Below are 26,089 nucleotides of genomic sequence, written 5' to 3' on the forward strand. Positions count from 1 at the left end.
AAATATTGGGTGGCCACACCATTTATCCCCCAAAGCAGGACATTTTTAAGTATGAAAAAGGGTAATCTTAAAATTTAACATGAGGATATGGGGAGGGGGAGGGGTGAGATGTGACAGGGTGAGAGAGTGTCATGGACATATATACACTACCAAATGTAAAATAGATAGCTAGTGGGAAGCAGCCGCATAGCACAGGGAGATCAGCTCGGTGCTTTGTGACCACCTAGAGGGGTGGGATGGGGAGGGTGGGAGGGAGGGAGATGCAAGAGGGAGGAGATATGGGGACATATGTATATGTATAACTGATTCACTTTGTTTTAAAGCAGAAACTAACACACCATTGTAAAGCAATTATACTTTAATAAAGATGTTAAAAAAAAAAAATTTAACAGTAACTGATAACTAACAATAAGCCAGGATGGACCAGGGCACGATACGTTCGGCAAACTGGCTTCATGAAACATTGCCGTGGTTTAGTCCTGTGGGCAGCACCCAAGAATCCTGCTCTAAGCCCTTGTCAAAATTGCCAGGCCTCCCCGGGCCCCCAGCTCCCAACCTCCATCTTCTTAAAACTGAAAACCACACGGAGGCAAATGTCATCCTCACTGTCACCGGAGAGGTAGCAGCGGCAGGCCTGTTTCTTGTGGCAGGGAGAAGATAGCTAAGTCCTGCTTTGCCCTGGTAGCCAGTGATTTTACTCTAGGTGAGTCTATTATAGCTCCTGATCCAGGTAAGGCTGGGTTAGCTTCGAGGCAGCAGTGACCAACCTGCCTTCCCTACACACAGGCCCAGGTACAGGCTCCGAGAGGAAGCTTCTCCCAGGGCCTTTCCCCAGACCCAGGCAGGTGCCCCCTGGGTAGCCCTGTAACAAGACAGTATTACCTGAGCAAACTTACCTGCCAAACTTACCTGAGCAGGAGACACTGACCCTGAAGAGCGCAGAGCAAGAGCTTGGAGCTGCAGTCAGCCCACGTTCCCTAACACGGGGAATGTTACAAGGAACAACTTACACTCTCTCATCAGAGGACTTCCACTTGGACAGAACCCTCTGAAACCATCAACCGTCAAGAACATACCCAAATAAAGCAGTCGCCGAAACCACAAAAATGAAAAGATTAAATTCACTGTTTTGTAACATTCCCGTGGGTCTTGTTTTGTTTTTTTATTTTGGTAGCGGTCATTTGACCTGGCCACCCAGGCTACCGAATGCTCTCAGGGAAAAGACTGGGGCCCCTGCACAGGACTGTGAATGCAAACACTGAAGAAAAGCTATCAAGTCCTCGGGTTTCTTGTTGCGGGCATTTCTGACCTTCTGAGTCAAGTAACCTGACGAAACAGTCGCCTCATCTACCCAGAGGCCACTCAGGAAGCATCTGACTCATTCTTGTTGACTCATATGCTGGAAAAGCAAAACCAAATGGGATCTGATAGCAATCTAGTTTGGAGCAGTTTTACTTGTAAGCAACTGGCTCCCTGCCTACAGAGAACATAAACCTACAGAAATAAAGAAAAAAGCTTAGCAACCCACTCCCTACCCCCAAATAATGTTCCAGGTGATATTTTGTAAGCACAGCTGCAAACTGTGCTCTGTTAACCTGGAAATGGAGCAAAACACACCTGGACACTGTGCACCATTTGTGAAATGAGCAAGGGGCAGAGCAGGCCAGCCCGGAACACGAACTGGCCAGTAGGCAGGTCTCGAACACTTGGGTGTTCTCTCAGAAAGAGCTGCTCTTTTTTTTATTTCACCTTTGCATTCTTAGTGGACATGTCGTTCAGCTGGAGATCTGGACTGTTTGACATAAGCAAAGGCAGAGTCGTGGGATCACCATTGGCCACATAAGGGAGTCCAAAAATTTGGGGAAAGAAAACACCGGCCCAGACAGTGAAGCGTGTTGGATTCCTCACATCAAAAGTCAGCTTCTCAAATAGGGGAAGACACAGCCAAAAGTACTAGACATGCTTGCCCCTGGAGAAAGGGACTAGGAGGTAGAAATGATGCTCTTTTTTATTATGAACATCACAATACTATTGACTTTTAAACTACGAACATATATTACTTTGTTTTAAAAAAATTAAATGTTTCTAAAAAAAAAGGAAGCAGAACTGAAGCCCTAAGAAATGGGGTCAGTTCCATTTTTATGGAGTTTTAGGGGCATCTTTTGAGGCTCTAGAAATTGTAATTTTCTTGTTGTATGTTAATTAAGCTTCTCCACCTGGGGGGAGAAAGTCAGCTTCTGGATTTGGAAGGATGGGAGCCAGAAAAGGTCCTGACTGTGGACCTAGAGCATGGCCTCCCCACGTCTCTGTGGGCCCTGGGCAGGTGGATTTCTCTAGAGGTATCTTTGGATGCTGACGACAGGGCTGGCCAGAGAAGGGATACATGTCAGATCTATTCTTAGCCCCTAGACTCTAGACCCCTAGATCACATCGTGTGTCATCTCCTACAGCTGCTTCTGGTAGAACCACAGCCCTGAGGAGATCCACACAGAGGCTTCAGGCCTTTGCATCCTTTACACTGGAGATTCCTTCTTCCCTCGGATATGCACTCGGCCTGCTCCCTCGCCCCCTTCAGGCCTCTGAGCAAATGTCAGCCGCTTAATAAAAGTTGTGTCTGGTCAATTACTACCTGAAATGGCCTTACAATTCGCCTGCTAGATTTCTCTTCCTTACACTTATTAGTACTTCCTATTATGTGATCTATTTATGTACCCAATAGAGAGAGACAGAGGTGGGGGGTGGGGGAGAAAGGGAGGGAGGGAGGGAGGGAGGTGGGGGGAGGGAGAGAGAGACTGGTTGTAATTCCTCCTCATGACCACAAGATGGCACCATTGCTCAGAGTCTTTACTCTGACAAGCAAATCAGGCGAGCAAAATCTAAGGCTGCTTTGGGATTCCGGGCTTCCCTCCCTCCCTCTCTGTCCGTCTATCTGTTTTAGTCTTTCTTCTTCCTCCACTCCCCCTCCCTCTGCCCCACCCCCCTTCTTCAATACCGACTTACAGAGCTCCTGGTGGCGTTGGGCAATATGATAGCAGAGGCCCTTTTGTGACGCTCAGAGCAACAAAGATTCCTGAGACTGATGTTTGTCTACACAAAGTGCAGTGGTTGGCTCATGGGGTACGACTGGAAAGGCTCAGTCCACCTGCTTTTTCTTCTCTTTGGACCCTGCTGGTACTGCCCTGGCCCTTGGCAGCTTCAGGGACAATCTGTTCTCTCACCCTTCCTCTTACCACGTTCGCCCCACCTCCCAGCACGCACATCTTGGAAGCTTTTGCCCTGAGATCCGGTTCTAGGGGGTCATCGGAATGACTCTAGAGAAACTATAAACACGTACAAAATGTCTCCTGGTGGCGGTTCTGAGGTCTCCTTTGTATTTTAGCCTGAGGAAAAAGCAGCCAGTGGCTTGGGGATGGTGGGTGGAGCTTGCAGTATTTTTCTAAGATTTTTGTAGTTGGGGAATAAATCTCCAGGGATGGGCAGGGCTGCAGGCTAATTCCAGTACAGCAGGATCAGGGCTATGAAAACATGCACACAAAGGAAACTTCAAAGCTCTTCCTTGAATCTGAATGGGAAGGGGCCTGCGGAAGGTCATGTTAACTTTGCACCAAACGACCTCTTGCTTTCAGATGGCCCTGTAGCTCTGCACACACTTCTGGTCCAACCCTCTCAGTGGGGTCAGGATTCAACAGGGCCCTGAAGGCAAAGAAGAAGGCAGAGCCCAGAAGTTGGGGTCTGAGTCTAACTGTTCTCTGGCCTGAAGAGCTGAGGCTGATTTCCTGTATGCAAACTGAGCCCAATCACCGAAGGAACTCTCCCCACTTCAGTCCCGGCCTCTTCCCCAACCCTGGTCAAACCCCGACACAGCTACTTTGCAGGGAGTGGTGAGAATTACTATTGCTGGAAGGTCACTTAAGGTAATAATCAGAACAATCATTAATTCCTTAGGCCTAAGTGACTCATTTATCTCTGATATGCACAGGGATCAAAGGAGGGCATTTATGGCTTAGGAACAAGCTTCCCATACTTTCCCCTGCTATAGTAAATAATAAAGACCTCCCAAGCCTGCCTTCTTCACCCATCTCTTCCTGGAGGGTTTTCTGTCTTTACTGTCCCTGTACAAAACCAACCCACCTCTGCCTTCTCCACTCCTCCCTCTTTAAGAACCCTGGCAGGTCAAGCTGCTTTCTGCCCAGCTTGGAGAGTCTTGGTTGCAGCTGTGCAGTGGAGTGAGTGGTGCTGATCTCTCCGTCCCAGGGGAGGGCACCAAGCCCCTGACCTCCGGCAGCCCCAGGGTGGGCATCAGGCGGGCTCTCCCTGTTAATTTGCTGTCTTTACTTTGCCTGGGTATGTACATCTGTGCCATCAGTCTGCCTGGGTCAGCTGGAAACCTGGCCCTGTCACCTATTAGCTGTGTGACCTTGGGTGAGTTCCTTAACCTTTTTCAGCCTCAGTTTCCCAATCTTTGAAATAGGGATAATAATAGCATCTAAGACTGGTTTATGAAGATTTCCTAAGATAAAATATGTGAAATGCTTACTTAGCACAGAGCCTGATACAAAATAACATCAGCTACATTTGTCAGTGCCTCAAAATTCTTAATTTCCAAAAACTTGTAGCTGCAGTGCAAACTGAGTCTTTCACGTTCTGATGTGGCCTCTAAGAGATGCTGAGGTGAGGACGCATGTTGCCCCCACCCCCAGGACCCTGGACCACCACCGTAACAGAAATCAGATCGTGTGTGTGGACGTGTGTGTGGTGGAGGGTCCTCAGCCTCAAGGAGGCTGTGAGATGGGCCCAGGTCAGTTTCTCAACCTCGGCATTACTGACCTTTTGGACCAGGTAATCCCTTTGTTGTGAGGCCTGATCCTGTGCATTTCAGAACGTTTAGCACCATCTTTGGCCTCTACTTACTAGGTGCCAGTAGCAGCCTTCTGGTCACAACAATCAAAAATGTCTCTAGACATCACCACATGTCCTTTGGGGGGCAAAACTGCTCTTGGTTGAGAACCACTGGTGTAGGCAGACGGGGAAGTGTGAGGGTCTCTCCGCAGGTGCCTGGCTGAGCTAAGGGGAGAAGGCAAGAATGAACGTGGTCAGAGAGGATATCCTCCTGCCCCAGGCAGGCCTCAGGCAGACCCTCAGGACTGAGTACAGAGGTTGACCTCAGAAGGTAAACCCCCGTGGTTTTCCCTAGTAAGGATGTAGCCTGGCTTCCTCAGGAGGCCATGCCCAGCTTGGATGTGGACCTCTGCATTCCCTGTAGCCAGAACTCAAATACATAACCCTGTCCAGCCCCAGGAGCCCTGGCCAAGAAACGGTGCCCCAGTGGCACAGAATGATCACCGAATGGACAATTCTTACCTCAGGACAGAATGCACAGCCAGGCTGCCCAGGTGCGAATTCCTACGCTGCTACTACTTGCTGTGTGACCTTGAGCAAATTGCTTAACCTCTCTGTGCCTTAGGATTCTTATCTGTAAAATGAAGACAACAATAGCATTGACCTCATAGGGTTGTTATAAGGATTAAATGACTTAATGTACTTAGAACAGAGCCTAGCACACAGCAAGCACTAAGTGTTTGCTAAATAAGACAAAATCTGAAACGAAGCTGCTACAGACCAGGAGATGCAGCTTCTGTAAGTCAGAGTTTGCCCCTGCTATGACCTGAGGTCCAGCAGTTGTGTTTCTGGGGGCCCCTGGCCACCTGTGCTGGGGCGTGGGGTTGAGACTCCCTGGGGCAGCTGCCCTGCTGAGGTGGTTGTTCTTAAGGAAAGTTCACGTGACCAGAGAGCAAACTCAGTGCAAAGGGCTCCAGAACTTCTTAGCTGATAGCCCCTGGGGATTCCTTTGATTAGAGAGTATCGGGAGGAAAAACTTTTTTCTCTACCAATTTAGGTTCGGGGGTTGGAGGTAGGGGCTAGATTAGTGGGAGAAAAGACAAAGTTTGTGCACACACTGAGTGCAGGAGCACTGCGTAATGAGTAACTCACTGAGTAACCAGAAGCAAAGGTTCGTATACCAACTTAACAAAGGCGGGCGGGGGAGGGGGAGGGGGAGGGCTTCAAAGGATGGAAGGCTCTGATGAGGCTTGTTTACACAATTTCTTTGGGAATGTCCTGGTGCCCAAGGTCGGTGCCTCCCTGACTGGAGAGCAGCTGGAGGGTGGAGGTGGCGGGTGACTGCTGATTCTCCATGCTCTGTGCCAGGCAGATAAGGAAAGTTCAGAGGAGAGTTCTGCATCTGCTGCTGGGCTATTGGTCCCATCAAGGGAAGCACCTGTGGAAGGAAGGAACGGGGTGAGTGGCTGTGACCTTTGGGAGCCCTAATATTTCTGCTGTCAGAGGAGGCAAAACCCCAGCCAGGAAACCCCCAAACCCATAGCAGGAAAAGCCACACAGTGTTGCCAAGGGCTTTGTGTTAGTTATCTATCACTGTGTAACAAACTACCCCAAACTTCAGAACTTAAATGATAAACATTTATCATCTCTAACAGTCTAAGAGTCAGGAATTTGGAAGCACCTGAGCTGGGTTGTTCTGGCTCAAGGTCTCAAGATGTTGAACGGGGCTGCTGTCATCTGAAGGCTTGACTGGAGCTGGGGGTCCACATGCAAGATGGCTCCTCTCATGGCTGTTGGCAGGAGGCCTCGGTTCCGTACCACATGGACCTCTGATAGGGCTGCTTGTGTGTCCTGACAACATGGCAGCTGGCTTCTTCCAGAGTGAGCAGTCCAAGACAGAAACTAATGCAGAAGTCATAGTGTCTTTTACTGAGCTAGCCTCAAAGGCATATGCCATCAATCTGCTGTATTCTGTTGGTCATACCGATCAATCCTGACACAATGTGGGAGGAGACTGCACAAGACCATGAAAACCAGGAGGTGGGGCTCACTGGGCACCATCTGAGAGGCTGAATACCAGGGCTTTCAGGTCTCCCTCTGAGAAGGACATTCACCTCGGCATTGGCCCAGATGACAGCCCGGTCAGGCATATCCTTTACAGAAGCCGCTAAGACTGAAAACCCAATGCACTATGTGGGATTTGGTGCCGCTACCCACCACCTCAGTCTGCTTCCCCACCGAACAGTACACCCACTCGGAACTGGGTGAGCCACCCCCTCGGTGGAGTGAAGGCTGGATGCAAGGCACTGGGTGGGAGAAACCCTGGGCTTGTGGGCCCCTCTCTAAGTTGAGACTGGGAAACAAAACCTTCACACTCACACACACACACACACACCATAACAGTAGGGGAACATGCAATTATAAAAGGTTGGTCCAAGATTTCAGAGGAGGGGGATCTGGCAGGACTGGGGCAGTTCTGCAGGCTTCAGGGAGGAGCTAGAACACGAGCGAAGTCCTAGCACCCAAGGTTCTTCCGGAGCCCCAAATCCAGACATGATGAACTGCTGACAGCTCCCTCTGTGTCCTGCTGTTTCATGCCTCCCAGCTATTGCAATAGAATACCTTTCCCCCATTATTCCCCTTCTTGTTACCTCTAATTTACCCTTTCAGACTCAGCTCAAGGAGGACCACCTCCAAGAAGCCTCCCATGTGATAAAGCTTCCCACCTCTGTGGTCTCAAAGCTCCCTCGTCCCTCACAAATCCCTACCATGCTTGACCACACTCACCGCTTGCTCCCCCCTAGACTCGACTCTCCTTGAGGGCAGGGGACAATGCCAGATTCAATGGGGGCTGCCACGTGCCTTGTGCACACTCAGCACTGAATATATGTTTCTAAGGAAAGGACGGAGGGGAAGAGGAAGAGAGAGAAGGATGGATTCGGGAGACAGCAAATAACTCATCGTCTCTCTTTCTCCCCCTCACTCCCCAAGAGTGGGGCTTCGAATGGAAACAGAGCTGCTGGCCAGAACCGCTCACCTCTGTCCGCCACACCCCAAGCAAAAAAAGCTGGACATCATATAACACTCTGTCTGAGAAAGTTTTTGGTACTGAAGGCACATAAAAAAGGAGGGCTCAGGGGCTGGAGGAGTACTTGTTCCCAGGATATCCTGACTTTGCTGGAGGAACTCGAGGCTAATAACAGGTTGAAAATACCCCAGGGTGATGATCTCTGTGGGAAAATCTCGTGATCCAACAGGTTTCCTGAGAGCAGTCAGCGGTGCTGGGAGGAGGCTGAAAGTCTGTGGATAAAAGCAACTCAAGGCCAAGCTATGGAGTGACCCCAGCAGGAGATCAGCGGGAGGGAATCACAGGGACTGCAGAACTGCTCTGTCACCTCTGGGCACACATCAGACATCTGGTTATTCACAGAGTTCTCTTTCCACAGGCATCAGGTTAATATTTTAAACATTAACTGATGTTTTCTTTTGCTTCAGTTTTCTGTTTGCTGAGACCTCCTTTGCTCAGGATCAATTAGCCACATGCACGCCATCTTTATTAGCATATGCAGGGCTCACTTTTATTTTACTTTATTTTTTTGACCCCTTCACCCCATCCCCAATCTCATTTTTCTCCTCTTACGTCCTTGTGATTCTTTGTGTCTGGCCAATCTATATTTCTATTTGCATCTAGGCCCAATATTGGTATTATTTTGTGCATATTTTTTAAAATATGCTTAAGTAGTCTTTGGTAAACATGTCATTCTTTTATCACTTTTTTCTAGTCAAGACTATAAGATTTTTGAGATGGCTCCAAGTTAATATAAGTAAATATGGACCAGAGCATTCCTTTCATCTGCTGAATGGTACTCAGCATTTTCATATAACCTTTTATTTATCTACTTTACTATGAATAAACTTCTAGGTGTTTCCAAATCTTCATTATTACAAACAATTCTACGAGAACAAATCCACACGTTTCTTTGGGGGCCTGGGCAAGAACGTCTCTGGGCTCAGCGTCCCCAAGTACTGGGTTGTAGGACTGGCCCATATTCCATTTCACTTAACACTTTCAATCTGCTTCCCAGAAAGATTAGTTAACATTCCTATGAGATATTCTGCTTTCCTCCACCTTTGGTGGCACTTGATATCATCCAACTTTTTAATATTTGCCAATCTGATATGTCTAAGACCCATATCTCCTGCTTAACCAAATTTCCCCCCTGGTTTCCTTCCCATCCTGTTCTGCTGTTTCCCCTTTTAAAGCCTCAGGTTGTTCTTTCTCACTCCCTCAGGGAAGGGATGTGATATGAAGCACTGCCCCGGAGGGGATGGAGGAGGAAGAAGTGTCTCCTTCTGGCTTTTGAGTTTCAAAATCTTCCACTCTTGGGGGACCAAAAAGGTTTCAGAGCACAGAAAAAAGATTTGGGAGGAAAAACATCATGAAAAGGAGGGGAAAGTCAAGCACCCACTTTGGCCCAGCCCGACCTGACCCGTGATGGCTGGGCCCAGTGGAGGAGAGTGAAGGCCCAGAAGGAAGGAAAGGAAAGTTCCTTTGGGTTGCAAACCAGAGGCTGATGCTGAGGCTGGAGCATAGATACAGGAAGTGGGCTTTAAGGGCACCAGGGAGTGGTGGGGTCTGTGGTTCCCTGGACTGCACCTTCGTGTAACACTTCTCAATTCGGCTGGTCGTTACACGGTGGAGGTCTGGGCTAGTGTTACCAGGTATTTCCATTTTTCCAAAAGAATACAAAATCAGAATTTTTATGTGGATGGTCTCCTTCAAAAAAAAGAAAAAAGAAAGTCACTTTGGCAAATTTCAAAACATCTGTAAAATTAGGCAAACTAGTATAATGAACTTCCTTGTACCCATGACTAAGTTTCAACTCATGGCTAATTTCATTTCTTCTATAACCCCTCCTTTCCCAGTCCTGAATGATTTTGAAGTAAATCCCAGACTCATCGTTTTCCTTGTAAAGGTAAGAACTCATGTTTTTTTAAACCATAACACAACATCATCACTAAATAAACTCCAATAACTTCCAATCAATTGGCCTGTCAGTGTTAAAATTTACAGTTTTCTCGTGGTGGTCATAAGTGTTTTATTTTATATTATTTTATTTTTATAGTTTGTTTGAAATAGGACCCAAAGTCCACACTGTGCAAGTGATTGATGTTTTTAAGTTCCCTTTCATCTCTAGGTTTGCTCCCCACCTTTTTGACTCTTGCGATGTATCTGTTAATGAAGCCAGGTCCTTTATTGTGTAGAGGGTTCCACAGTTTGGATTTTGTTGGTGTCATTTAACATACTTCCTCTGTCTTCTGCATTTCCTGTAAATTGGTAGCTGGATCTAAAAGCCAAAACTCTCATTTAAAAAGATGTTCATAATCTTTTCAAAAGAATCTTTAAATACTGTCTGAGCCAGATAAAAACCTCCTGGACTGGATCTAGACTGTTTGCTACCCCCGTCTTAGATGTTAGTGGATCATGGGCAAGAGGGTTTGGGGACCTGTGTCCTGAGCAGAGCCCCAGGGAGAGGGCAAAATCCTGAATGAACATGTAGGATCTGAGAACAGGGGGCCTGTGCCTCATCGTCCACATAGAATCCCATTCAGAGAGGTGCCAAGACCCCACAGAAGGGAGGGGGTGTGCAGTGTGTCAAGGCAGACAGAGCCTGGCATGGCCTGGCGGGGAGACCTGCAGGCGCTCAAGAGCAGCACAGCAGTGGAGGGGCGCCCAGTCCCCAGGGACCCTGCGTCCCCATAGCAACCAAGGAGCACCTGCTGTACCATCCTCATGCCACAGGAAGTCCTCCAGAACTAGACACCCGGAGGAAAAGGGGGCGGACCGCGTGTGGCTGGGATGAATCGGGACACCTTGATGGTCTGGGAGACTATACTAGAAGTTGAGCTGCGTCAAGGAGAACAGAGAAGCTTCTGTTTCTTCTTCACTTGAGTTGGTGGACTGAGGTTTGTACCCACTACAAGGGGAGCCTCCAGGGACCCCTGACAGCACACCTTAGAGCCGAGGCATTTGGGGGCAGTGGCCCCCTCTCCGTGGGAGAACCGGATTGAGGAGATGAGGGGCCCTCAAATGCCACTCGTGATTCTAGAAATCCTCCTTTCCCTTCTTTCTGTTTGATTTTGATAGAAATAGTCATCTAACTTACCAGGTTTTTTCTTTAAAAAAAACCTTTGAGTGTACCTCATAATTTACTAATGAATTCTGTTTTTCGATCTGAACTGGGGTGCTTTGTATACAGTAGAAGAATTTTGACTGTATTCATTTACTATCATGTTTAGTCATTTCCTGGGTTCCTATTTTATTTTAATTATTATATTTCCTTATCTCTTTTCCTTATTTGTATCTTGCAAGTAAGTATGTGTGGTAAGTCATATTTTTTTTTAGCAGTAATGGGCAATTAACTTAAAACAAACAATAAACATTTTCTTTTCTACATTTGGTCCTAACTAACAACAATCAGAACTTTTAACTCTCTTCTATGAGAAAAAATTTTTTTTGCTTTTCACTGCCTACCAAATAAAAGGAAAAAGTATTCAAAAGAATGAAAAGATCATCATATAATGGAAAAGACATGTTTAATAATAAAATATTAAGAACATTGAATATATATGACCCTAAAATACAGTTATAAAATGCAGAAAGCAAATATGGGCATAAATACAAGAAAATTTCATTTTAGAAAAACAATTATAGTAAGAGATTTTACTGTCCTATCCTCAGTGAGGCTTGAATTCAGCTGCATAATAATAGAAATGCAGGTATGGCAGATTAATCAAATGGAGTATTTTTCCTAAGTAAGGTAAAGTCTGGCAGGCCTCCAGGGCCAGTGCAGAGGTTGTGGAAGTTATCAAGTGTTCCGGCTCCTCCTAACTTCAGGCTCTCCTACAGTGTGCTGTTCTTGACCTTGAAGGGTAGCAGAAAATACCACCCCAAAATATGCCAGAGAGATCCACCCCTCACTCTTTATCTCCTCTTTGACTTCTTTGCTTGTCTACTGTTGGACCTGCCTCACTGTGCGTGTGACACATTATTTCTCCACCTCTCTGGCCTGTCGTACCAGCTATTCTCTTAACTATTCCCCCTCTATTTCAGCAACACACTCCTAGGCTACTTGAGTGGTGCCCTTCCCAGCTCAGCCTGGAACCAGAGTCCCCCTGCTAATACAGTTTTAGATATTCCTCAACTCTCACTTTAGTTCCTGAGACTGTCCCAGCCCCTGAGAAAAAAAATCTCTTAGAGAGAGAATTAATGGATATCTTGTACTATGTATAATTTCCAACTGTCCATGGCAATTGCCCATATGGTGTCATACATCACATGCTAGACCACAGACATAATCTCTACTAGTTCAAAAAGAATAGAAATGAAATGTGCTATGTTCTCTGGCCAAAATAGAATGAAATATAAAGTAACAACCAAAACAAATAAAAATAAACCAACGACTTGGAAAAGTAAAAATACTTACTGAGTCAACAGTTGAATTGGAAAGGAAATAAAGAACACAAAAGGAGTTTATTCAGAAAACAATGCTGGTTAAAACATGCCACAGTAATCTCTGTGGAATGTAGTCAAAGCAGTACTTTTAGGAAATTTTATGATTTAAAATTTTCTCTTTTTTGGTGGTTGATAAAAGGGAATATTTTAGAAAGAATTCAGTTTACAATATGAGAAAAGGAAGGAAAAGACAAGCCAGACTAAAGAGGAAGAAGAAAATATGACCATAAAAGCAGAAGGAGATCATTTTGAAAGTAAAAAATAATTTCTCTGGACTCAGTAAATAAAACCAAAAGCTAAGTATTTGAAAAGTAAAGGCATTTCAATAAAATCTGAATTGAGAAAGGAGATACCAACCAATATATAAAATTTAAAAATAAGAATAGAACACAAAAGCAGTTGCTAATAAGATTTGAACATATGAGTGAAAAGAGCAATTTTTTTTTTCTTTACAATATGGAAGTCCATACTTAACCTAGTAAATATTAAACCAATAACTTGTGAGGGAGAAGGAAATTTAGAAAGCTACTCAACCAGAAGTGTCCAGGTATATAGATATAGATCTATTATATATATATGTATATATATATATGTATATATATACACACACACACACACACACACACACACACACACACATACATGGCAAGTGTTCTGTTGCTGCCTAACAAATTACCACAAATCCAGCGGCTTAAAATAATACGTATTTATTATCTTACAGTTTCCCTGGCTCAGGAGTCCAGGTACAGCTTAGCTGGGTTCCTGGCTCAGAGTTTCACAGGTGGTAATCAAGGTGCTAACTGTACAGTGTTCTCATCTGGTGCCTTGATGGGAAAAATCTGCTTCCAAGCTCATTGGCTGTTGGCAGAATCCATTTCCTTATGGCTGTTTGCCTAAGGCCCCAGCTTCTTACTAGCTGTTGGCTATCCTCAGGTCCTAAGGCCACCTGTAGCTCCTTGCCATGTGACCCTCTCCATAGGCAGTTCACAACATGGCATTTTGCTTCCTCAAGGTCAACAGGAGACTCTCTCCAGTCAGTCTGTCTGTCTGTCTGTCTAGCTAGCTAGCTAGCTAGCTATATCTATATCATATGTAATTAAGGAGTGACACCCCATCACCTTTGCCATGATACACTAGTTAGAAGCAAGTCACAGGGCTTCCCTGGTGGCGCAGTGGTTGAGAATCTGCCTGCTAATGCAGGGGACACGGGTTCGAGCCCTGGTCTGGGAAGATCCCACATGCCACGGAGCAGCTGGGCCCGTGAGCCACAACTACTGAGCCTGCGCGTCTGGAGCCTGTGCCCCGCAACGGGAGGGGCCGCGATAGAGAAAGGCCTGCGCACCGCGATGAAGAGCGGTCCCCGCGCCGCGATGAAGAGTGGCCCCCACTTGCCGCAACTAGAGAAAGCCCTCGCACGAACCGAAGACCCAACACAGCCAAAAATAAATAAATAAATAAAAGTAACAACAGATAATATGTAAAACAAATGGGCAGGGCTGTGTTCCAATAAAACTTAAAAAAAAAAAAAAAAAGAAGAAGCAAGTCACAAGGTTCCACTTACATCTAACGGGAGGGGATTATTATACAGGAGTGTTATTTATTGGAGGTCACCTTAGGGTGTGTCCACCACAATATGGGTGAATACTAAATCCTCCCAAACTTTCCCAGACTAATTACCTCCCGTGAAAAATGGAAATCAAGGAGTTCTAGCCCTTTAAGACAGGACTGAAGCTCCAAAAGAGGCATGTGCTACAGGCAATATAAGCCTTTGAGAACAGAGCCTGGGGCTCTCACCCTTGTGTACTTTAATACCTATTGCAACATCCCAATCTACAGCTCAGCTGGTGACTCCAACCTCTGCCCTCCACTTCTTCTCTCTGGGTTCAAACCCAGCTACTGTACTGTCAATCCTTGGCTTCATTTCTTGGCTTTACAAGCAGCTGCCCCAATGGAGTCTTGTTCTCCATGGCTGCCATGTTCTCCTGCTAAGCAATGCATACAGCTTTAGGGGTCTAGTGACATTCTAGGCCCTCACCCCTTGGTTTCCTCTCCTGTCCTATAACCTGTCTTATCCACTAAGTATTGCAAATACTCTGATCCACATGCTGAAGGGCCTGAGATTGATGCTGTGAAGAAAAGAGCTTGTGGGCTACAATTTACAAAGTCTTGCCTGGCAAAGTCTCTCTAGGGACGGACTGAACCAGAATTGGAAGGCCCTGGGGCTGACTTTGTTAGTGATGACAAAGGTCAAATGTATTTCTTGGTCTGTTTTTATTAGGATGGTCAGAGAGGAGCTGATGAATAGACTTGGTCTTTACCTAAAGCAGCTCTGCTATTCCATACATTGTTTCTGAACCTTGAAAAGTGTGACCTATTGCATAGTTCATTCCAAGATGTGAAGATACACAGGGCTTGATCCTGAAATCTAATAAAGGTAATGTACAAACAAAGAATACAATAGGCCATGTATTCACAATGGGGTGACAGCTCCATGCATTCCAATGGAGCAATTTGGTTCTTGAAGGGGCTAAAGAATCTTACTCTTTTTTATGTAGGAAGTGCAGATATACAAACAGTACAAACACAGATAGTGTATCTGTGGAATTAAAATTACATGGGGGACAACTAAGGAAAAAAATTCTTATTAGGGGGACAATAGTGATAAAAAGAGTAAGAAGCACGGTCTAGGGAATCTTCACCTATAGATCAAAGCCACCCACAAATCTCACATTAAAATATACATAAATTTCATTAATATTTATTTATGGCCAAAGAGGCTTTATCCCAAGAATGACTGAAGGGTTTGACACAAAGGCAACTATTATTAATAATAACAATAAAATATCATCCAATTCACTGGATTAAATAATGAAAATGTGATGATTTCAACAGATGCTGAAACAGCACTTGATAAAATTCAATAGACACTTTTCATTTTAAAAAACAGGAATAGAAATATATTACAATAAGATAATACGGAGCTATTTAAAACAGAGCTGGTTTTATCTTTAATGCAAAGCAGACATTGTTATTAAAAATAGTAGCAAAACAGGAAGCCCTATGAGTCCCACCTTCACCCCAGCCACCTAAAATGATCGTCTGGCCACTGTAGCCATGCGGAAGCTTTATATGAATTAATAAAACAGTTGAGTAAAGTGGATAAATATAAGATGCAGTGTATATTCAAAACACAGCTTAATTCCTTTGAACTGATTAGAAATATTAATTAAAAATGAGATCCTATTCACAATAATAACAAAGAGAAAATACCGAATTTAGAATTTCAGTCATATTCAGTATGATCTAATTCATGTTTTCAAAAATCATGTATGTTTCATGTGTTTATAAATGTATGTAAGTGAATAACAGAGAGAGGCCTGAAGTCTGAGACAAGTGCTTTTCCCAAGAGAGGGGAAGAGGATGGAGAGAGTAAGGAGGGTCTTTCTGCTTCCTTTGACTTTCTTCCATTGATAATGTATTAACACAGAACTTTTATAATCTTAAAACTTTACAAAACAGCATTTATGACCTCATTTTGTCAAATTACAGAAACATCTATGTACACTTAGAAAATGTCTCAAAAGATGATTACACAAATTTTATAGTAGTTATGTATAGATGGTGGGATTTTAGGTGATTTTCACTGTGATTTTTCTTTTTAGTATTGTTTAATATTTTACAATGAGCATGTGCTATTTTTGTAATAAAAAGTCATGAAGATATCTTCATTTTGAAAGCAAACAAAGAGAATCTAAGGAGTGCTATTCATGACATAAACAAGGACACTTTTAAAACTAAGATAGCAGAAGAATATAAACAAATGGAAAAATAGATCATGTTCCTATTTACAATTTATAGTATATTCAGATATAAATATAATACAGATAAATCTTCCCAAGCTATAAATAGATTCTATTATCAATTAGCATTTCAAGACCAGAAGCTTCCTGTAAAATATTTATTCCACTCTCCTCTTATGAAGCCAAATGAACAAAGCAAAAGAAATGAAAAATAGAGGGAGGAGGCCTCTGTTTTCAATGAGACAAGGAAGGACCAAACCTGTCAATGAAAAACCATGAGTAAACCTGCTGATTACCGTGGGATCAGAACCACAATAGGGAAGAGAGATGCCAGGTGCCTCCTTGGACCCACGGTAGGACCCATATCTTTCCAAAGGTCCATGGTGGAAGGTTGGCTGATGACATTTTTATTCCATCTTTGAGATGTGGTAGCACAGGCTGCCTCCAGAGACTGGGGAATGTCCTGTAGAGAGTGGGATTCATTCTGCAGAGTGGCAGGGGAGGTAGGGCTGCAGGAATCACCTTGCTGACCTTGCCTCCAGAGAGAGAGACATGTGACAACAGTGCATGGGGTGATGCAAGGGGATGGTGCAAGTGAGGCAGGGACCACTGGATTGCACCACAGGAAGCTTATGAGTCTAAGTCACATGGCTTTCCAGAACACTAAAAGCTAAGAGGAGATGGTCCCCAAAGAAAAGGAAATAACTGAAAGGGTGTGTGAGACAATAAGACCTGTTAAAGTTGAAGGACTTTAATTCCCCCACCAACTTCTCTACTTGTCATACTATTATTCAGCCAGTAGTAGACCTCATTCAATGACAAGTAATAATCAAAAAGAAACCATAATGGGATTTACACATAGAAATTGTAGAGAAAGGGAATATACACAAAAGCTGCTTAAAAAATAAATATCACAAGAAGAATTACCCAAGGAAACAGAAAAGATGTTCAGATAAATTTTCTATATTCTCAAAGAAATTTCAGATAACACTATCTTTCTAGAAAAAGACCCTAAAGAAAAGACATAAGAATTCAAAGAAGTGATTTTAAAAATGAAAGAAAAAGATAACATGCAAGCTAGTATATTCAGGAAAAAAATGGAAGAGTAAACCTTGATAAAGATGGAATCTACATTAGATGCAAAAGAAAAAAGGATACAAATAACTGACTGTAGTTTGAACTATAGTGGAAAGAATCTGGGAAATCACACAAAATGAACAGCAACAACGAAACCAAGATTTGTTAATGTTTCTAGAGAAAACTGCCATTGTTATAGAAGACCAATGGGATCCTTGGCATTTCTGAAGGAGCATATGTGTTTCTGAAGAAGGAGAATACAAGGAATTAAATATAAATTATTTTCAAAAATAAAATTGAAGAGAACTTTCTTAAAACAAAGATGACCTGAACCTACAAATCACAAAGGGCATATACATTCCAAGAAAAATTGATATAGACTCTTCAACGTCAGAATATATCCTACCGAAGTTACAAAACATCAAGGATAAAGAGAATCTCACATGGATAGTCAGATAGTTAATAAACCATATAAAGAGAGAAAAATCAAGTTTCTTCAGGCTTCTTCCCAATGCCAAAAGACAGAGGACCAACATCTAAAAAGGTCTGAAGGAAAGTAAATTCAAGGGTTGTGTACATGCCAAGTTATCCTTCAAGTATAAAGACAAACATTCTCAGGCATGCAAAACCTTAGGGAATAAAGCATCCAGGAGCCTTATCAAAAAACAACTTTTGAATGAAATCTATCCAACCAAGGAAGGAGTCAAAATAAATTCTAGAATAGAGAACCTAGGTGCATTAGTTTCCTAGGGCTGCCATAACAAAGCACCACAAATTGGATGGCTTAGAAAAATATTATCTCACAGTTCTGGAGTCTAGAATTCTGAAATCAAGGTGAGGGCAAGTCCATGCTCCCTCTGAAGGAGCTAAGGAAGGATCCTTCCTTGCCTCTTCCAGCTTTTGTAGCCCCAGATGTTCTTTGGTTTGTGGCAGCATAACTCCAATCTTCACATGGTGGTCTCCCTATGTCTCTTTATATGGTCTTCCCTCTGTGCATATCTGTGTCCAAATTTCCCCTTTTATAAGAACACCAGTCATACTGGATTAGGGCCCACTCTAATAACGTCATTTTAACTTGATCACCCTTGTAAACACTATTTTCAAATAAGGCCATGCTGAGGTACTTGGGAATTAGGACTCCAATATACCTTTTTTGGGGAGAATACAATTGAACTTGTAACACTGAGGTAACATGAAGGGGTGAGCACTGAGTTCATTAAATACAGAGCTAAAACTAAACAACAGCAAGAAGTACAGTCAGAGAACAAAATGAAGTGAGATAAACAGTAACAATGGAATATAATAAAAGTCAAGAGACAAGAGTTGGGCATGGGATAAAATGTAAGAGTGGGTAATTCCTCATCATTCACAGCAGAAGATCAATAGATATTACTTAAAATTGAAAATTGTCTTTTTTTTTAAAGCATAGCAAATTCAATCTTCTAATGTTTTTCATGCTTTTTTTTAATTCTAAAAGACTCTTTTAAGAACTTGTGGTGAAGAAACAACCAATTTAGTCATTTCTAAGTTTTGCTTCAATTCTTCTAACATTATATTCAAGTAAAACAATATTAATTTTTTTTCATCTAAAATGGTATGCAGAGTATAATCCTATTTTTATAAAAGTTTTTCAGTCATTCTATCTATTTATTCACATACCAATAGAGTCTCTAATGATGCTTTATAAATGTTGGGAATGGTTGTCTCTGGGCAGTAGGATTCATAGTGAGTTGGTTTTTTTTACTTTTTTTACTGTACTTTTCTACATTACTTGAATTTTTATAATAAATATGTTATTTTAAACAAAAACAATAAAATCATTGTTTCACATTATTTTCCAAAAAACTTTCTTGGTAGGCATTAGGGGTGGGGCTCCACTTCAGGTCCCAGGAGGTGGTGGGTCCAGAAGGCAGGATATAGGATCTCAGGGTCCTGTGACAGCCGTTACAAGGTGACCGGGTTGTTAGGAGGCCCTTTCCCAACTGGGGGGTCTGTTTTCGCAGCCACTGTGGCAGAAAACTCCTCAATGGCAAATGCCACTACAGGCATTAAGGACTTTCCACAGTCAGACTCAGTCCCCAAAGAAGCCACATAGCTTTAAGTTCAGCAAAGTGAGTCAGGCCTGCCTTCTAATTTTTGACAAAGTCCAACATTTGCTTTATTGTGACATCAAAGAAGCCAACGCTCCCAGAAATCAACCCGGAGGCTGGCTCTGTTCTTCTGGACCCCCAAGCAAGAGAGCTGCCCCTGGGACTGTCCTGCGCTCACAGCTGTGTGACCAAGTTCCCCACTCCATCCTCCAAGCTGGACTTTTTCAACAGGAAGGGCATCTGGGAGCATAACAGTCGTCATCATTTTCATATTTTATTGCTCCTCTCCTTATACCTGGTTGTCACCAAATGTTCGACAGGAAAATTTTCTTTGATTACTTCTCTTCTTGTATTTTAATGGAGGTGGTGGAGCTTTCTGTGGATACAGCAGGCAGTCAGCTGAGGTTTTGTGAGGTTGAGCACATCACAAAAAAGTTGTGGGCTTCCAGCCTTACTTCCTGCAAGTTGGTGCTGGCCCTCACATTCGATCTTTCTAGCCTGCATAACACAGCTGGTGTCCCAACAGGAGACACCAGCTCAGGGGCAGCAGTGGGTGCAGGAACAAGCTTGGGAGCAGCGGCAGGGCAGTCTGCAGTAGGAACAGGGTCCTGACCTAGGCCAGCGAGTCCTGTGGGGCCTGAGGCCCTAGGAGTGTTACCTAAACCTGAACACAGGCCAAGAGTGTGGCCCGGAGGACCTGCAGACTGGGCTCTGCCAAAGGGCTGGGGATCACATGCAACCGGTGTCTCCAAGGGACAGAACCACTGGACAGGTTGTCATAGTAACACAGTCATAGAGGGAGGGATAGGCCTTCAGGGAACACAGAGAAACACAGCAAGAGTCTGAGGGCAGCCCCTACCAGCGGTCTGGGGAAACTTCTTAGAAAATGTTGTCTGTACTCAATTTTTAAAACCAGAAAGATTATAACATTATTGATATTTGTTAAAACACACAGAAAATCAATGTATTTGAAATAAAATAATACTACAAGTCCCATGTTCTCTGTGTTCTGAATCTAAGTCTTAGGATTGTCTGTTGCAATTTGTTCATCTCTTCTTTGCTCTCTAGATCATCTAAGACCGGTGCTGATTATTCAGAGAGGCCGAGTGTCTCAGAGCTTATTGCATTTAGACAAGGCAGCAGAGACCACCTTATCTCCCTCCCTGACCTTTGGATTACTTGCAGCTCCCTCACCACATTTTACCCTTTAGTTCTTTGATTCCTGATCAGCTTCTTGTGTGTCACTGTGCCTGGCAAGACTTTTTTCTTCTGATAGTTCTAATTTGGGCAGATGGCTTTTGCTCACTTAGCTGCATCTTCTCCATACCAAAGTTTATATCTCTAGAGAGCTCCCTCAGTTTATTAAAGACATGATTTTATTCATTCAGCGAAAGTAGGTTATGAACAAACAGCAAAGTGAATATGGTCCTTTCGCCACAGCCTTCCAGCTGCCTCTTACACTCCTGCCCACGATAGTGTTGAAAGAAGTCTGCCTCGTCTGGTTTCAAATCTTGGGTGACTCTGTTTAGCCATATTCATGTGAGCCACTTCCTCAGCTCAGTCACTCATCAGCCTGCTCGAATTGGCTTCTGTCTCCTCTATGCCACTGATATATGCTCTTTCCAAGACCATCAGTGAACCTTACTCATGCTAAATACAATTGACGTGCTTCAACTGTCACTTCCCTAATCCATCCTCTCACATTTGAAACTACTTTCTCTCCATCTTTAAACTCCCTTGGCCATTGATTTCTCTCACATCCTTCTCTCTCTTGGTTCTTCTCACCAGCTTCCCAACCATTCCTCCCACACTTCAATGGGCTTCTCTTCCTCCTCTACCCATAAGCTTTCAGGGTTCCATTCTCCGCGAGCAGGCTCTTTTATCCTCGTGTTTTAACTACCAAAAATCTCCCAACCCAGACCTCTCCAAAATTCCAGTCGCATGTATCCAACCCCTATAGGATGTCTTAACTTGCCCCAAATTAACACACCATGGTGCCCCCAAAGCTCTCTCTCTCTCTTCCTGGGTTACATTTCCTGCATCGCATTACATACATTTCTGCAGCCCAGAGAAACGTGCCCATGAATAGAACTGAAAACCATTCTGGGTCCCTAAAGCAGAAGTAACTCAGAGCCGCAGTTACTGTTTGATCAGAAATCATGGCCTCCAGGGATTCAGGAGGTACTGACCTCAGAGAGGAAGTTTCATTGCTCTTCCTCCTGTGTCTGTGTTCCTTTTGACATCTTTATCTTCCCAAGTAGAAAATGGAGAGGAATAACTCTGCTTCTCCTTTGCACCAGTGATGTCAGCCTGGAGATGGGTATATGTGAAAACATGGTCTGGGGGCCTCAAGTGGATGAAAAGTGAGCTCAGTAGGATTTCCCCCAAAGCGCCAATGTTTCCCGAGAATACAAACCAGGCCAACTCATTTAGCTCTGAACTCTGGAGCTTTAATCTTTCAAGAACATACTTCCTTCCTGTATTTCTAGTAATTACTGTTTGACTTTTCTGGAAATCCCACGAGTTACCCTCTCTCTTCCAAAAGAATTGAATCACAAAAATAGAACCATGAGAAAAGTGAGTTTGACCCCTTTGCTCTTTGAAATGTGCTGGGTGGAAAGAGCCTGGGGGAATCGGGTGGGGGCGAGGGGTAGAGGTGAGGGGCGGGGAGAGTTCTTCTTTAACTGATTCTTCTATCTCAAGGAAAAATAAACTGAGGGAAAGAATTTTTTAAAAATGCTTTAAATTAGTCATCCACAGGAAAAGGATTCTGTGGGAAACAATTTATACTTGGACTATTCTAGTTTTAGAGAAGGCATTTTTAACCTGAGATCCATGAATGGGCTTTATCAGAATATACAATCCTCGAGAAACTGTGAGCTACATGTTTTTGTGTCTGTGCATTTTTCTAAGAGGGTTCATAGCTCTTATGAGATTCTCAAAGGGGTTCCTGATACCTCACCAAAGGTTAAGAACTGCTTACTTAGAGGTTAACTTAGTTGCATTGGTTATCTATTGGTATATAACAAATTACCCCAAAACTTAGCAGTGTTAATACAGCTGACATTTATTATCTCACAGGTTGAATGGGTAAGGAATTGAGCAGTGGTTTAGCCAAGTGACTTGGCTCAGGGTCTCTTGTGACATTGCAGTCAAGAAGTCAGCTGGGGTTGCTATCATCTGAAGGCTCGACTAGGGCTGGAGAATCTGCTTCCAAGATGTTTTGCTCATGTGGCTGTTGGCAGAAGGCCTCAGCTCCTTGTTGGCTGTTGGCAGGAGGCCTCATTCCTTGCTACATGGACCTCTCCACTGGGCTGCTTGAGTGAGTATCCTCACAACATGGCAGTTGGCTTCGCCCAGAGTGAGTGACCAGGATAGAAAGCAAGGAGGAAGCCACAGTGCCTTTTATAACCTAGTCTCAGGAGTCAAACATTGTCACTCCTGCCACATGCTATCCTATAAGCAAGCCAGCCCACACTCAAGGGGAGGTAATTTGGTTTCACTTCTTGAAGGGAGAAGTATCAAAGAATTTGTGAATATATGTTTGAACTACCAAAATAGCTAAGAGGCCTTACTTGATAGTCTTGCTGAGAAGCAAATCCGCGCCCCCCCGTACAACCCTTCCCCTTCTTCTACCAGATCATTTTGCAGTGCTTGGGACTCCCCTCAGTTAGGGCTCCCCCATGACCTTGGACAAATTACTAAACTTTATGGTGTTGCAATTTTTTCATTGGTTACTGGGGATAATAATAGTACCTACTTCATAGGATTGTTCTATGACGATGAAGTGAAATGCTAGATTAATAGATGTTAAAAAATGTTAGTTATAATAATGGTGCCCCCCACTCAAATCTAGAGCTTTCCATTTCCATTACATAGAACTGTACACTTATGGATTATCAGTCTTCCAGATGGGGTAAGAAGTGATTGTCTTCTGAGAATTTATTTGTAGGGCAGGTGCTATAAGGCAGGGAGATACAAAAGAAGCTAAAATTAGACCCTGTCCTTGATAGGTCTAAAATGAAGTTAGGGAGAAAAGATATCGGTACGTGAAGCAGAGGAATGCTTTGGAAATCCATTGACACTCATCTCTGTTGAGAACAGGGGAGAGTCCCTGCTTTGAGTGTAATTTTGAAGGTTAATATTCAGGCCAGAGGGACTTCCCTGGTGGTCCAGTGGATAAGACTCTGCAGTCCCAATGCAGGGGGCCTAAGTTCTAGATGCTGCATGCCACAACTAAGAGTTTACATGTCACAAATAAGAAGGTCGCATGCCACAATTGAGACCCAACGCAGCCAAAATCAATAAATAAATATATTTTTAAATGATTTAAAAAAAAAAGATTCATGCCAGCGAATGAGTAAAACTTTAAGGAGCAATGGATGCTGAAGTTTGAAGGGGGACCACAGAAAGCTTTTTAGGGACCATAGCAGGCAAAAATAAAGGGGACAAGAGAAAGATTTATGAAGTCAAGATCTCACAAAGAAAGGAATGGACTTAAAGAAAAAGGAAAACCACAGGGGTTTCTCCGAGGGAAGAACTGGTTTGTGCTATGGTAATCTCTGAAGGAGAGCTTTATTATATTTATCAATCTATTTATTGAAACAGAAAGATATCCTGTTAATCTTTTAAGGGCAAGGAACATGTCTGTAAGTTTCTGTAATCTAGCACAGTGTGGAGGATACTTTCCAAAAATACACACACTGAAAAACTACTTCTTTGACTAATTCAGAATTTAGATTAAAATGTTTGCTGGCGAGCATTCCACTGGGCTGGTTCTCTGCAGCCCAGCTTTTCTGTGTGTTTCTTATTGTGGGAGGGGCCAGACTTACAGGAGCTGCCTGATTCTACTGGGCACGTGCACATTTTCAGACCTCACAAGCAACCTCCAAGGCTGGAGGAGGAAAGAGAAGAGAGGGGTCTCGAGTCTAGTCTCAAAGGCCCATCTGCAGTGTGGAGGGCCCGGGAAGCGAGGACGATGGCGTGCAGACTCCTGAGGCCTGTAGTTACCACCTCTCGTGGCTATGGTCTGGCTTCTCCATTTTCTTGTGGTTGGGAACCGGCCTAAGATCATTTTCGTCTATAAGTAGTCCAAACAGTTTGAAGTGGGTGAGAGTCAGCTGCTCACTCACCACCTGGCTATTAAGTTATAATGAAAGTAAATCTCAGACCAAAATGTTCCCCCTATATAGACATTTTTTTTTTTGGCCACGCCATGTAGCATGCGGGATCTTATTTCCCCGACCAGGGATCGAACCCACACACCCTGCAGTGGAAGCATGGAGTCTTAACCACTGGACCGCCAGGGAAGTCCCCCCTATATAGACATTTTGTTAAAATTAGTTATCTATTTTGTACATATTAGTGCATATATGTCAATCCCAATCTCCCAATTCATCCCACCACCACCACCCACCCCCACTTTCCCCCCTTGGTGTCCATATGTTTGTTCTCCACATCTGTGTCTCTATTTCTGCCCTGCAAACTGGTTCAGCTGTAACATTTTTCTAGATTCCACATATATGCGTTGATAGACGATATTTGTTTTCCTCTTTCTGACTTACTTCACTCTGTATGACAGTCTCTAGGTCCATCCACGTATATAGACATTTTTTAAACAAATATTAACGAGCAATTAGGCACAGAACACTTCATGCAACTGGCTCCATAGGTTCCATGCAGTCCCAGCTCTTGTCCTTTTAAGGGATCCAACCACTACCTGGCATGAACAGTCCACTGGAGGCATAACCAACAACATTTCAGAGGCAGGATTTCATTATCCTTGTGGTAACAGCATCAGACAACCAGAACCCTCCCAAAGCTACGTCTGGAGACAGGAGTGGCTCAGGATCAAGTGTCTGGAACCATCCTCACAGGTTCATGCTAAAGGTCTTGCTAGGCTCTGATACTCTGTCCAAACAAACACGAGGAGTGCCTTTACAATATTTTAGCCTATTCACATACTTGACTACCTTTAACTTTGTCAGTGAGAGCCCTTTTCTATCATTCCTCATGCTAATTACCAAGCCACTAATTCCATCACATAAAGTCCGTTTAGGATATTCATTGTGCTGATCAGCAGTGTCTGCTGTGGATCAAAATATAAATTAATTTATATTAATTTCTTTCTGATACAATGCTAGCTGATGCCCTGGGGTGTAGACTGCTCCTAGAATTGACGCTTAATCTAACTAGTGAGTACCCAGCATTACACCATCTATGCTGCAGTATTTTCCAGTAAATTACTGACATCAAGACACTTGCTTTGACCTGGGAGGAAGAAAACAAACATTTTCATAAGTTTCAGTAAAAAGCTAGTCAATACCAGGACCATCAGTCCCAGGTTCTAGGACTATTTCATCAGTTGTAACTTCTGTCTGGAAAGAAGATGATGAATATGAGATATGACTGAAGTCTGTGAGATTGTACTGGGGACTCCAAATTCCTAAGCATTATGATACAGGGAGATACTTGTTATTTCAAAGAGGTTATTTTAGTGCAAGTAGAAGGAAATATTATTTCATGATTCTTATGAAAGTGGTTACTCTCAAAGGTAGTTCAGGCTGTAAACAAATAATTTATTCTGGGCTAAATCAAAGGTCTTAGAGTGGCAGCCCCAAAAATGTTTTATTTGTTCTGAGCAATACTGTAAAAGTATTGAATTTGATAGCCAGTACTTAAAACTTAGTTGCCATTCCCATAAAAATCTAGATTTCTAGGTTTTCTTGGGGAAAAAAAAAATCTGGCAACACTTGATCTGCATTCCC

The 26,089-nt window shown here is 43.5% G+C and overlaps 1 long non-coding RNA gene across 1 annotated transcript in view; it reads right to left on the reverse strand.

The window, feature by feature from the left end:
- Positions 1 to 2,997: 2,997 nt before the first annotated feature.
- The window catches only part of LOC103013396 (uncharacterized), a 31,176-nt gene continuing 8,084 nt past the window's right edge, over positions 2,998 to 26,089 (reverse strand). The window contains exons 2-6 of the long non-coding RNA XR_451695.2: positions 10,051 to 10,187; positions 6,521 to 9,616; positions 6,098 to 6,277; positions 5,362 to 5,473; positions 2,998 to 5,064 (exon numbers count right to left, since the gene is read on the reverse strand). This is a non-coding gene — a long non-coding RNA (uncharacterized LOC103013396). The remainder of the gene's footprint in view (positions 5,065 to 5,361; positions 5,474 to 6,097; positions 6,278 to 6,520; positions 9,617 to 10,050; positions 10,188 to 26,089) is intronic.

Source organism: Balaenoptera acutorostrata, chromosome 12, assembly GCF_949987535.1.
Source record: "Balaenoptera acutorostrata chromosome 12, mBalAcu1.1, whole genome shotgun sequence".
NCBI classification, from domain to species: Eukaryota; Metazoa; Chordata; class Mammalia; order Artiodactyla; family Balaenopteridae; genus Balaenoptera; species Balaenoptera acutorostrata.